The following is a 13,120-nucleotide window of genomic DNA, read 5'->3' as shown; positions in this document are numbered from 1 at the left end:
AGATTTGCTGCTATTCACATAGATGATCCAGTTAGTGGAAAGCTTTGCATTAGAAGAGATAACACGCTTTACGACAATTATTTTGTCGGTGCTAGCCAATGTGAGGACACTTATCGGATTGTAGGGGGATGGGGATTTAAAGGTGGTAAAGACCCAATTTTCCCAGGAATTTATTTTGTTTGTGGAAACAAAGCATATTTTAGTCTTCCTGACCATTGGTATGGCACATGTTACCTTGGTCTTGTCTTTCCTAAGATTTTTCATGTTGACAGAAATGGAGAAGGATCATTCGAAATTGGCAAGCACCTGAATAGATTTAAAAGAGAAAGTTTTTCAGAAATCATGGGAGATATATTTGGTGCAATAATTCCTATGGTAGGAATTACCCTGAATGCAATCAAAATCAGAAAGGTTTCCACAATTGTTGACAGGTTGTCCACTGATACTGCAGGTGGTTTCCAGTTGGTCAATACAGAGCTCATTGCTACCAGAAACATGGTTATGCAAAACCGGCTTGCGTTAGACATCCTTCTAGCAAAAGAGGGAGGAGTCTGTGGGATTTTGCATGTTCAGCATTGCTGCACATATATCCCAGATAAGAGTCAGAACATAGAATTATTAATCAAGAATATTACAGAATTTCACTCAAGAATAGAACCCATGGAAAGTGACAGTTTTTCTGAACGTTTGGCAAAAAGATTTAGGACAATAAAAGAGTGGTTTGCAGACATTGGTAGCTCAATCATTGGCAAAGTGCTTTACCCTGTAATAACCACAGTTATAGTGACTCTTTTGTTAAAAATCAGTTGCATGATTCACAAGAGAAAGAAGCATGTGAGGGAGAAAAAGAGGATTTATAAACTCAGAAAAGCTCAGGAGAAGGAGATAGAAATGGATGAATTCCGTAGGGCTCAATATGAGAGTTCCAGACAGACTGATGAAACAGGATTTTAGATTTACTAATACGGAGAGGGATCATTATATGACATTACTAAAAGTAAAATTTAGAATACATTTTTGGGTTTATTTGGTGATTTTAAAATCACCAGATGAGGGAGTTGATGGAGCGGACTTTCAGAATAAATTCTGAATTAAAGCACGCAGTAATGAAACTCACATAATTTTAATTTACTAAAGAGTGTTGCATGTTTTGCACGTTTTTGTACTGACACAACCTAGAATAATGTGCACCTACACGAACACGCAGGTTTAATCATTTGTGCTCTTGTCATGTTTATTACTCTGTTCTAAATAATACATTTACTTTGTCTTTCGTTTTGTTGAACATTAACTGCGGCTGTTTCAAATAATAGCATGAGCATTCTTTCAAATGTGCTTTTGGTTATGTCATGTCATTTCATGTGTTTGTGTATGCAAAGCTAGGTAACATAGACTCATTGGTTAATATTAGTAAAGGGGTGGGTAACAGAATAATTATCATTTCTTGAATTAATTATTGTCTTGTGTTTCCTTGCATACTAGACTCATGCTAAAAGAGGCCTATGGCCTATTTCTAAAATGGATGTCCGAAGTCCTGTCAAAAGTTGGGCCTTGCACAGCAACGTTTGAAAGTGGAAATATTTTCTACAATAATTCTTTGAACGTGGCTCGTAAAACAAGGCTGTGTGGAAGCTATGAAAGGACATTTGATTCAGCTTTCATGGTCAAGGACAGGATGTTCAGCTGCAGAAAAGCTTGGACGAAGGAAGTAATAGTTGATTTTGCCTAATGTTGCGATTCACGGGAAGCCTGTGACACTCATAGACTATGAACAATGCCGCTCTTGAAGAAACGTGACTTTTGCTTTGTGAAAGAAAAATGACTTCATCGGATGATGTCTCTAGACCAATCGTGTTTCGTGTTGCTCGAATATTTGTATTCTTTTAGTTAGTTTTAGATAGGAAAAACGTATAAAAATTGCCCCCTTCGAAGGAGCACTGCTGGCTCGTTCCTGTGCTCCAGAAATGCTGACGGACATTCGTTTCACGTAAGATCCCTTGAGACTTTACTTTTTCCCTTTAAGTTTTCTTTAGCTAAGTTAGGGAAATAGGGCTTAGGGAAATTTCCTAAATGTTTGAGCACTTCTCATGCTGAGTTTGGTTTGAGCTGTCAGTCAAATGTGCCTTTCTAATAAATAATTTTGCTTAATAAAAATTGCTTATAAAAGAATTTACGCTTTAAAATGCATTCTGCTTTATGATAAAGTTAATAAAAAGATTTGAAATGACAAGCTGCTCTTGTTTGTTTCCTTGAGTTACCATTAGTTAATCCATTGCCTTTGATAAGCGACTTAATTAAATGTTTTATAAAGTGTTTCTGATTAATTAGGTCATAAGATTCAGCTGGTCAATTCATGTCTCTGTCGTATATGGGCCAAGTGATTGATTTATAAATTATGGTAAGTATCGTGGTGTAGAGTTGTACATATGAGACAGAATTTCTCTTGGCCTGCTGGATCATTGGGTAATGTAGTCCCTCAACCTCTGTGGGTGAAGATCCGTCACGAGGATCATGCAGTAGAGTTAGGAGATAGGTGGGTTAATATTGTTGCTGCAGATGGTCGGCAGGTAGGAGGAGCTAAACCTGAGCCTTTAGTTCCAGATATACCCGGTAGGAATATTAATTTAATGAAAGCCTTGATGCCTCCTATGCGAGTGAATTGGGACAAGTTAGCAGCATGCAAACAAAAGAAAGATGAGAGTGTGTCTGATTTCTTCACTAGGTTTGAGGAAACATTCATTGATCATAGTGGTCAGGACATAAGTACAGAAGGTGGTCAAAGGTTGTTCGTGGATAAGTTTATCTTTAATTTGCTTCCTGAGCTTTCTAATAAGTTAAAGGACTCTGAAAGTTCATGGGCTGTTTCTTCTTCGGCCCAGATATTGGCTACTGCACAATACTATGAGAATAGAGATAAAGATGAGAAGGATAAAGTAGAGAAGAAGACTAAAGAATTAAAAACGAAGGTTCTTCTACAGCAGGCGTATCCGCCTCGCCCTAACCAGCGTCAGTTTTAGCAACCTTCTCAGTTTCAGCAACCCCCACAGTTTCAGAGATTGTTGCAGAAGCCTGAGTCTTTTCCTCCGCGACTCCCGTTAGGCCCTAATCAGTGCGCTTATTGTAGAGAGGAAGGTCACTTCAAGAATAGTTGCCTGATTCTGCTACAGCGTGCGAATGGTATGTTTGGTTTGAGAGGTCGTAGTGGTGTCCAGCAAGTACCTAGGGGTAGGGGACGTGGTGCGTTTCCCCAGAATGAACGTTCCTTTCCCCCTCAGAATTCTATGAATTGTTTTGATCAACAGAATGTTCCGTCTGTTCAGTCTGCTCAATATTACTCTGATGAATATTATGTTGACCAGAGTGGACCTTATGTTGAAGTAATTACATTAGGTGTGGCAGAACCTTTCTTTTGGATACTGGTGCAGCAAAGAGTTCTATCATGCACTCTTAACTCCCTGGCGCACCTTTGTCTAGCTTGACGAATTTCTCGGTAGGATTTTCTGGCGCCCCAGTTCGTAACCCGGTTTCTTGTCCTTTGCTTTGAATTGGAAGCACCCCTTATTCTAACAACAGGTTGTGGTGAGAATCTGTTGGGTTTGGATTTGTTGAAAAGATTGTATGCGACATTACATTGTTCTCCTTCGGGAGTACATCTTATGTTGGGTAAGAAAGTGATTTCTCCGATGTATTTGTCTAAGGATCGGCTTCCACTGGAATTGCGTTCTCTCCCTGATACTCTCTGGGCTACAGGTCCTAATGATGTTGGCCTTTTGCAGATTCCACCCTATGTTGTTACTCTCAAGTGGAATGCTAAGCTACCCCGCATTCTCCAATACCGGATTTCTAGTGATGGCGAAAGAGCTCTTTTAGCGATTATGATTTGGTTGAGAAAGGTGTGATTGAAGAAAAGAGAGGTAATGTGTGTAACAGTCCTGTCCTGCCTGTCCTTAAGCGTACTGACTCTTCTCAGCCACCTGTGTATCGGTTTGTGATCGACCTTCGAGAGGTCAATAAGATTGTTGTCCCGCAGTTTCCTGTTGTTCTGGACATTACTGCCTTACTGACTATGATCCCTGCCTCAGGTGCTTGGTTTTCTGTTATCGATCTGAAGAATGCTTTCTTTACTATTCCAATTGCTGTAGAAAGTAGGGATATTTTTGGCTTCTCTTTAGGAGGCTGAAGTTTCCGGTTTAAGCGCGCTCCTCAGGGTTATTGTGAAAGTCCCTCCATCTATAGTCAGGCTTTGAAAACCCAGCTTGATACTTTTGTTTTGCCTTCTGGTGCGACTCTTGTTCAGTATGTGGATGATTTGTTGGTCGCTGCTGATGATGAAGAGATTTGTAAAGAAATTTCTCTTTCTTTGTTACGGCACTTGTCTGATTTTCACCATAAAGTATCACCTTCGAAATTGCAGTATTGCCGCCAAGAAGTGTCCTACTTAGGTCATCTCTTGTCGAAGGAGGGAAGACTATTGACCCCAGAGCATATACAAGCGATTGCTCAAATGACTGTACCATGCACACAGAGAGAGGTGCGTGCTTTCTTAGGTATCACCTCGTATTGTAGACAGTGGATTCCAAATTTTTCTTTGCTAGCGAAACCTTTGTTGGCACTTCCTCTTAAGGATACACCAAATCCTCTTCCTTGGTCTGACGAATGTCAGAGAAGTTTTTCTGAATTGCGTGATGCATTGTGTTCTGCTCCAGTGTTGGGTACACCTGACAACAGTAAGTCTTTCACACTTTACGTACACGAGAGAGAAGGTTGTGCATTGTCAGTGTTGACACAACAGTTTGGAGACAAGCAGCGCCTATGTGTGTATTTTTCAGCTACTTTAGAACCGGTAGCTAAGGCGTTGCCTAGTTGCTTGAGAGCTAAAGTGGCAGCAGCTGTTTCTATCCGACAGTCTGCTGGTTTGGTATTGGATAATACATTGATTGTGATGGTCCCACATGCAGAGGATACTTTATTGAATAAAACGAAGACTCAACATCTTACTAGTGCACGTTTGTCAGGTTATGAGTGGACGCTTTTGGCTAGTCATGTGCACATAAAGCGGTGCAACACATTGAATCCAGCTACATTGTTGCCGATATCTGTAGAGACAGATGCTCAAGAACAGCATGATTGCTTTCTCCGGACAGAGGAGGAAACGAAGGGTAGAGTTGATCTGAAAGATACTCCTCTTTCGAATCCAGATGGTACCTTATGGGTAGATGGTTCGTGCTTTAACCTTCCAAATGGCGATACGACTGCAGCGTATGCGGTTACGACTTTGCACACGATTGTTGAAGCTGCATGTATTGCACAGAATTCAGCTCAAGCAGCAGAGTTGATTGCATTGACGAGAGCATGTGTGTTGTCGAAAGGAAAGAGAGTGAATGTGTATACTGATAGCCAATATGCATTTGGCGTGGCTCATAGCTTTGGGCGTTTGTGGAGAGAGAGAGGATTTCTTACTTCCCATGGTACGAAAATTCAGCATGAACAATTAGTGAATGAACTTCTTGAGTCACTTACTTTGCCGACACAAGTTGCGATTGTGAAATGCAGTGCACTTAGGAAGGTTACGGATGATGTTGGTCGTGGTAATGCGTTTGCGGATGAAGTAGCGAGAGAAACGGCAAAAGATGTGACGAGTCGTATGTATGTTGCAGGTCCTGCTAGATGGGTTATGGCAGGAGGAATGTGTGAAGACACAATAGAAAGTGTGAAATCGATTCAGGCAGAAGCTACTGAGAAAGAATTGAGTGTGTGGAGAGAGACTACAGGAATGTTGGATTCTACTGGCTGTTGGGTTGAGTTGTCAGAACACTAGCGATGGTTGTTGCCTGATGCATATGTGCTTCCAGTGGTTACGATGGTGCATGGATTGGCTCACATCAGTTCAAAAGGGATATGTAAGTTGTTGGCTCCAGTATGGCAGAATGCTGGAATTCCTAAATGTGCTGAGAATCTGGTTAAAAACTGCATGATTTGCTTGATGCATAATCCTGGCAAGTGAACACCAACTCCAGCGGGTCATTTTGCTCCTCCAACGTATACGTTCGAGGTGCTACAGTTAGATTTCAATCACATGGAAAGATGCAACAACCTAAAGTATGTCCTTGTGGTTGTTTGTGCCTTTTCCAGATGGATAGAGGCCTACTCTCTCAAAGATAATACTGCTTTATCTACAGCCAAGGTTTTGCCAAAGGAGTTTTTCCCTAGATATGGATTGCCAAGGATGGTCTGGAGTGATAACAGAAGTGAATTTGTGGGTCAGATTATGAAGAAAGTGTGTGCGGGTTTCGGAATTAGGCAGAAATTTCATGCTGCGAATCAGCCCCAGCCAGCTGGTTTGGTCGAATGCTACAATGGCACTCTTAAACTTAAATTGGCCAAGATACAAGCAAGCTCTGGTCTTACACTACCACTGGCACTTTTGTCCACAAGAACGACAGTACATTCTCGTGTGAGACTTAGCCCGTACGAAATTGTTTTTGGTCGCCCGGCAAATGTTTGGGGTGTGCCGAGGCCAAATAAATACAGTGATATCGAGTACCCTATGTTGGTTGATTATTTATATGACTTGACTGCTAAATTGCGTGTTCTTCACCAACAGGTACATGATACTTTGCCTTCAGCCTCTGTGGATGCAGGTCACTCGATTCAACCCGGTGAATGGACTCTTGTGAGAAATTTCCAAAGGACAAAGAACTTGGAGCCGAGGTGGATCGGTCCTTATCAAGTCCTGTTAGCGACTCGGACTGCTGTCAAGGTTTTCGGCAAGAAAAACTGGGTGCACGGCACCCACTGTAAGAAGGTTCCCTTACCTTTGTCATACAACCAGTGGGTCAAGGATGGTATTGCCGATCAGAAAGCGAAAGGGTTCTGAGATTTGTGCCCTTTAGTGACGCACATTTAAAATGGACTCAGTCGCAACGTGCGTATGATGAAGTTTTACAAGAAGCTGTGCCGCCGCATTTGAGACTTGATACTACGCACCCAGAGACACTTTTTCAAGATCAGACTGTGTCTGGTAAAGAACGCTATAATCTACGGACTAGAATGGACAAATAAACTTGAATTTTTTTATGAATTACACTCTTTCAGACAAGAGACTTTTTTTTTTCCTTTTTCTTTTTCAAGCCACCATCCGGGTTCAGCTGCAGGGTCACGGTATAAGTTCTTAAGAGGTGACCAGCGTATTGACAAAAGGTCTGCGGTTCTAGGGAAGTCTAGGATGCCTGGACGCACACTGAAGTGAAGAAGGAAAATTGCCGTGAGCAGCACGTTAGAGGATGGAGTCTTTTGTAACTGAGAGAGTTGTTGAAAGAATAGATTTTAAGATAAGATTTTGTACATTGATTCGTAACAATTGTTTTATTATATTATGTTCTTTTATGTTTTTAAGTATCACATTAGCTTGTGTGGGTTGGATTGTTTATGCTACACCATTGATATATGCACCCACCTCCCAACCTATGCTTTCCTCTACTACTGTTTCTTTGCACCAATTTTATACGTTGCCTGAACATGAACAGACAAGAAGGTCAGAATTTGTCAACAATTTGTTTATACAGCTGTTGCATCAGCATCAGTTGGTGATAAATACCACTAATTGTTGGGTTTGTGGTCTTATGCCTCATACGACAGACAGAGGTATGCCATATTTGGTTTTGCCTTTTTCTTTTAATGGGTCTGTATGGGCTTTTCAGACTATGTTCATCTATGCAAATTAGGTATATCCCTTATGTTCTGTGAAAGACAACCGAGTAATAGTGCCTTGATAAAGGGAATAGTGGATATGATCCGAGATATTGATGCATATAATGCTATCCCTAAGGATGAGGCACAAGCTTATGTTGGTTGTAACGTGACCGGATATAGTACTAGTTTTACAGAGAAGGAGAGACGAAAAAGGTCTTCCCCGATTTGGATTGTACCCCATCGAGGCCACTTTTGTTTGCAAGGTAGTGGTCGAAATCCGAGAGCTCAGCTAGGTAAGAATGTGTGTGCTCAAACCTATGTCTATTCATCTCAGACTTCTCCTCCGTGTATGCCAGCTAAAGGCGCATATTTTATTTGTCACGACAGAGCCTACATATGGTTGCCACCTGATTTTTCAGGAACGTGTTATGTGGCGTTTTTGCTTCCCCCTACATACACTACTACTTTGGACTATCATAGAACAAGATATGGTAGAGGTGTCTTCCATCAGGAAGATACTGCAGCACAAGAAGTAGGAGACTTTTTCAAGGGTTTCCTACCGTTTTGGGGTCCTATGGCCAATAGCAGGAATATACGACAACTTACGAGAGTGGTTGAGGCCACTATAAATAAAACTGCAGGTGCCCTTAGTAATGTTACAGCTGATCTTCAAGCGGACCGTCTTATGATGTTGCAGAATCGTATGGTGTTAGATGTCATACTTGCAGATCGAGGAGGGGTATGTAAATTGATCCAATCTAGTTGCTGTGTTTTCATACCAGATAATGCCCCTACAGTGTACCAAGCCATCTCTAGATTGCATAAGGTTTCTGAGTCTATTCATGTAGACTAAGGAGACTGGTCATTGACTGGATGGTTTTGGGGACTACTGTCCAAATGGGGATGGAAGATTCTGAAGTTCTGTGGTATGGTTTTAGCTATCCTTTTCTCTTGTTGTCTTTGCATCCAGTGTGGTACCGCCATTTGTAGTCTTTGTGCTATCATGTGTGTGCGGAGACATGTCTCGAGAGAAGTAGAGAGGAACAGGATGATGCTCCAGCAACACCTTGATGATCTAATGAATACTGATATAGACCTAGATTCAGATTAACATGAGTTTAGGGCTATTGCCTACGTAATGCCAAAAGGAGGGTCTGAGGTTCTGTGAAATCCGATCTGATGCCGTAAGGTTATGGTTCTGTCACGATTTTGGTGATGTCGTACCGTATTTAGTAAGTTCGGCTAATATGGAGTGAATTTGTCACGTTAACTAGTGAGTTCATTACGAATTCAGAGACTTCGTCTCGAATATGGGTTCCATTTTGTTCGTGCCTCCATTTTGTGTTGCCATCACGCAGGCCGATGAATGTGGTCGAACGAATAAAGCGACCTGGCCTTTGCGTGCCGGTATACATTAATTAGGTTCTTCTTGACTTTAAGGTGAACTGTAAGAACCTGACTCCTTCACCTGAAACTGACCCTGCTAAGCCAATTTCCCTGGTTCATCATTGTCTGAGATTGCCAATCAATGTTCAAGACAACGTTAACTTTTAGTCTCCTTACACATGCTTTATCTTGTTCTTTATCTGTCATTGTTTCCTTTCTATGCTCCTTTATTACATGCATTGTGCTTTCAATTATGGGTTTGTCTGGCTTGTGGAGATTGGATTTGGGACATTCCTAATAATTAACTTTGGGTTTGGTTCTTGCAAACTGAGTTTTCTGTCATGTGATACTTCATTTGATAATGTACCTCATTGGTCAGAATCTTGTGCAGTGGGTGTGCGTTTGTAATGTGAATAGTGTGTATAAAAACAGATGTCTTGCCCTACAAATTTGAGCAGTCTCCTGAGAATATATGCCATGCTGTACTTCTAGGATCACTGTTACTAGCTGCAGCTAATAAATTTGGTCTTTGACGCCACTCAGAAGTATTCTGTGTCTCTGTATACCAAGACAGGTGAATCCGAAGACTTTGGGTGTGCCCCTGGCGCCGCTGGGTTTAAAAACCCGGTTCTTCAGTTGGCGCCCACGTGGGGCGACCTCAGCGGTACCGGTCCAAGCCCGAAGATTGTGAGGAGCTTCGTGAGGAAATTCTGGAGGAGGGCCCCCACTTCATCGAACCCTAAATGTTGAACGTGGACCGAAGGTTTTTACTGCGAAGCTTCCCCTTTCCGACGGCTACGAAGGACTGCTCCCCTGACTGTCGCCCTGTCTTGGACCCTCTTATGATGATTTGTAAGGCGAGACGTTAGACGGTCTTCTGGTGGCGTGACAGATATTTTGGTTAAGTACTAGTGGGTCGCTCCCACGACTTTGTTTTGCTTCTTGGGGTACTCGCGGCAATTCAACGCGGTGCACTCGGTCCATTCGTATGGTCTGAATGTCCTCCTCCTCCAGAATGGGCTTGAACAGTGCCTCCACATACTCCCGCAAGTCCGCCCCGTCTCCTTTCCAAGGCACTGAGCGTATTCGGATATTGTTGCGACGTGACCTATTCTCCAAGTCCTCGATATGGGCCTTCAGATCAAGGTTTTGCTCCGTCAGGCGAATTACGTCTTGTTGAAGTCGGTGAATGTCCTCTGCTCTTCCCACGTCATGTTCTAGCGTCGCGACCCGTTCCCCCACTCCATCCATATCTCACCTCACTTCACGCAGGTCCGAGGCCAGTTGGGAGCGCAGCTCCGATATGTCCTCTTTAATGGCCGCGAAAAGTTCGATCATGAAGGCCTTGGTCGCGGGTTCTTCGTTCTCATTCCTACTCGGGGATTTCTCGGGGATAGGCAAGGTGGACTGTGCTGTTCCCTTCGACATCCCATCCTTCCCCGGCTTCTCTTTTTTTAGTCTTGTGGACGCCATTTTCGCCGGCACTCGCCCCAGTGCAAGATCTTGAGGGAGGTCACCACGTCCTTCCAACGCCCCTTCTCTCCCGAGGCGACCCAGCGCAGACCGCCGACAATGTGGACGGCCCGTTGTGCTTCCCTGCTCCCCTCTGCTCCTTACTCGAGGGGCCTCTCCGCTGGTCTCGTGGATGTCGCCACAATTGATCCGGCGTGCTCCGTGTTCCCCACCCTGGCTACGCGCTCCAGAGCGCAGGCCAAGCTTCACTAGGCGACAGGGCCACCACTACTGCGCTTCCAAGCAGCAACCACCCAGGAGGAGCAGTGCCAGGGCGAAACCCCTCGGAGATCAATCAAGTCTGCTGCAAACAGGCCCCCACCGGCCGCTCTCGCCCCGGGTTGCCACTCTGCTTGAAGGGTCTACCAGAGAGTAGGGTAAGTTAGGAGTAGCTCCCCTCGAGCTCGTGTCAAACCTCTCCACACAACCCCCGCAGCAGGGGGCGACCCAGTGCCAGGGCCAGTCAGGCACCCCTGCACATGTGCAGCTGGTACTCTGGCCAAACAAGTCCCTCAGGGGCACTCGATCCCCCGCTCAGGCCCCACAGTCCGAAAACTCTCGGGGCTAAGCGGGCACCCCCGCTCTCACCCATCTAGGCCTGTAGCCTTTAACCGTGAGCTAGTCTTGTGGCCTTTCACCGTGAGCTAGGCCTGTAGCTTTTAACCATGAGGTAGGCCTGTGGCATTTAACTGTGAACTAGGCCATTGTCCTTTTACTGTGGACTAGGCCTACAGCCAGCGGGCGGCGGTGTAACAGTCCCGGGGTCCACTGGGCCTCCACCCTGCAATAGGATTTGCTGTATGGGGGGAAGGGCCTCCCCTCCCACGCCAGGCCTTTCCACCAGACTTCAGATCCCAGGCCCAGGTCATGTCCGGACCGCCGTCGCCGGGGGGGCGCGTAGACAGGCCAGCCGCTCTGCCCTCTGCTAACCCAGGGCACCGCTCCTCACCTTCGCTCCACTGCGGGCTGCTAGAGGCATCTGCCGACCGCGGATTGAATTCAAGCGCCTCCGGCAGGCCCCCCACGCTCCACGCTCACTTCGGAGTCCTCCGTAGCAGCAGCGCCCTTTTCTAGCAGTAGGGATCCCCCTCGCTCCAGCGTTCTCTCGGCGGGCCCGGTTGCCGTGTCACCTGCACCTTGGGGGCTCAGCCGACCCCTTCTCTGTGCTGGCGCTGCTCTCCGCTCGCTATCTCACGGCCCTAGAACGCCTAGCTGGAGTCCTCCTTATCCCTGCAGCTGCCGCCGGGCAGGTTACCCCTCTCCGGGATCAGGAGCCCGCCTCACACCGCCAGTCTCGGGGTCACGTGGGCACGCCACTTGCTTGGCCGCACCTCGCAGCTCCACTGTCCGCAGGCTCAAAATTTCGAGATCCAAGCACCGGACCCTGCCGGACTGCTTCAGACGTCAAGGTACCACTTTATTTTGCTTGGATGGATACCGAATCGGGCGATATCCAAGGCTATGCAATTTGTGGCACCGGAGGGGACTGAAGACACGTCCTACTCCACCGCCATTTTGGCCACGCCCTCCTCTCCTTAATTTCTTACTTCCTTTATTTATGTCTATCATGGTATACCAGAACTGAGGCACGTTTTGAGGCTGACTGTGATGGAGCAAGGGTTGGATACACCAAGTGGATTGGTCCTAGTTCAAAAAGGGACGTTGTCACTTTTTTGGAAGAAAAATCCTCTTCGCATGGGACCTCAATGAAATTAGTTGCCACCAAGGAACTGAAGGCAGTATAAACAGAAGTAGATTGGCCCCACTGATTGTCACAAACGTTTGAGATTCCGTGCTGGAAATTTTCCAAGTCCCAACTCAGAATGGGATTTGCTTGTTTTTTTAGAAACGTGGAGATCTCCACGTAGGATGAAGCTAAAATCTAATGCTATGGAAATGCCACATGGATACTTTTCCTGGCGGGCCCCACAGATGCTCTTAAACCCTGGGAGAAATGTTTTCAGAAGTTTCTAAACCCTTCTGTTGCCCAAGCAACCACAGTAGTACAGTTTTAAGACTCCCATGACCTCACAGAGAGGCATTTAGAGACTCTCAGAGTGTAAGACAGAGGTCAACAGCAAAATTCAATTCAGGTCAAGCTAGGTATTTCAACTAAAAGGCCTTACAGTTGTTTGTGTCCCTGTAACCACACAGGAGGTCAACTTGCAGACCCTATGAGTCCACTTCTTTGTCCTGGGTGCAAGAGTAGACAAGTCAAGTCCTTAAGGACTCCTCTCAGGTCACTGGGACCAGGTCCAGTCCTCTTACGATCTTCTGCCTTCTGAGGAAGGAGTCTGAGGTACCTTATTTATGGTTGGGACTAGCTAATGAGTGCGGGTGACACTTGGACATCCCCTAATAAATCGGGCATAAGGTCCGAGGCCCTCACCTAACTACTTTTTCAGTAGCTCCTGTTTGTCTTACTGCAAACAGGCCTAACTGCAATATTTCAAGGCAATTTCACAATGGCCATCATCTTTAGTCACAATAAACTTGGGCTCTAAGAGCTGGGGTGTGTAGGGAAGTATTC

The sequence above is a fragment of the Lissotriton vulgaris genome, chromosome 5 (genome assembly GCF_964263255.1).
Source record: "Lissotriton vulgaris chromosome 5, aLisVul1.2, whole genome shotgun sequence".
NCBI classification, from domain to species: domain Eukaryota; kingdom Metazoa; phylum Chordata; class Amphibia; order Caudata; family Salamandridae; genus Lissotriton; species Lissotriton vulgaris.
The sequence above is the reverse complement of the archived record's forward strand: the minus strand, read 5'-3'. Positions refer to the sequence as shown.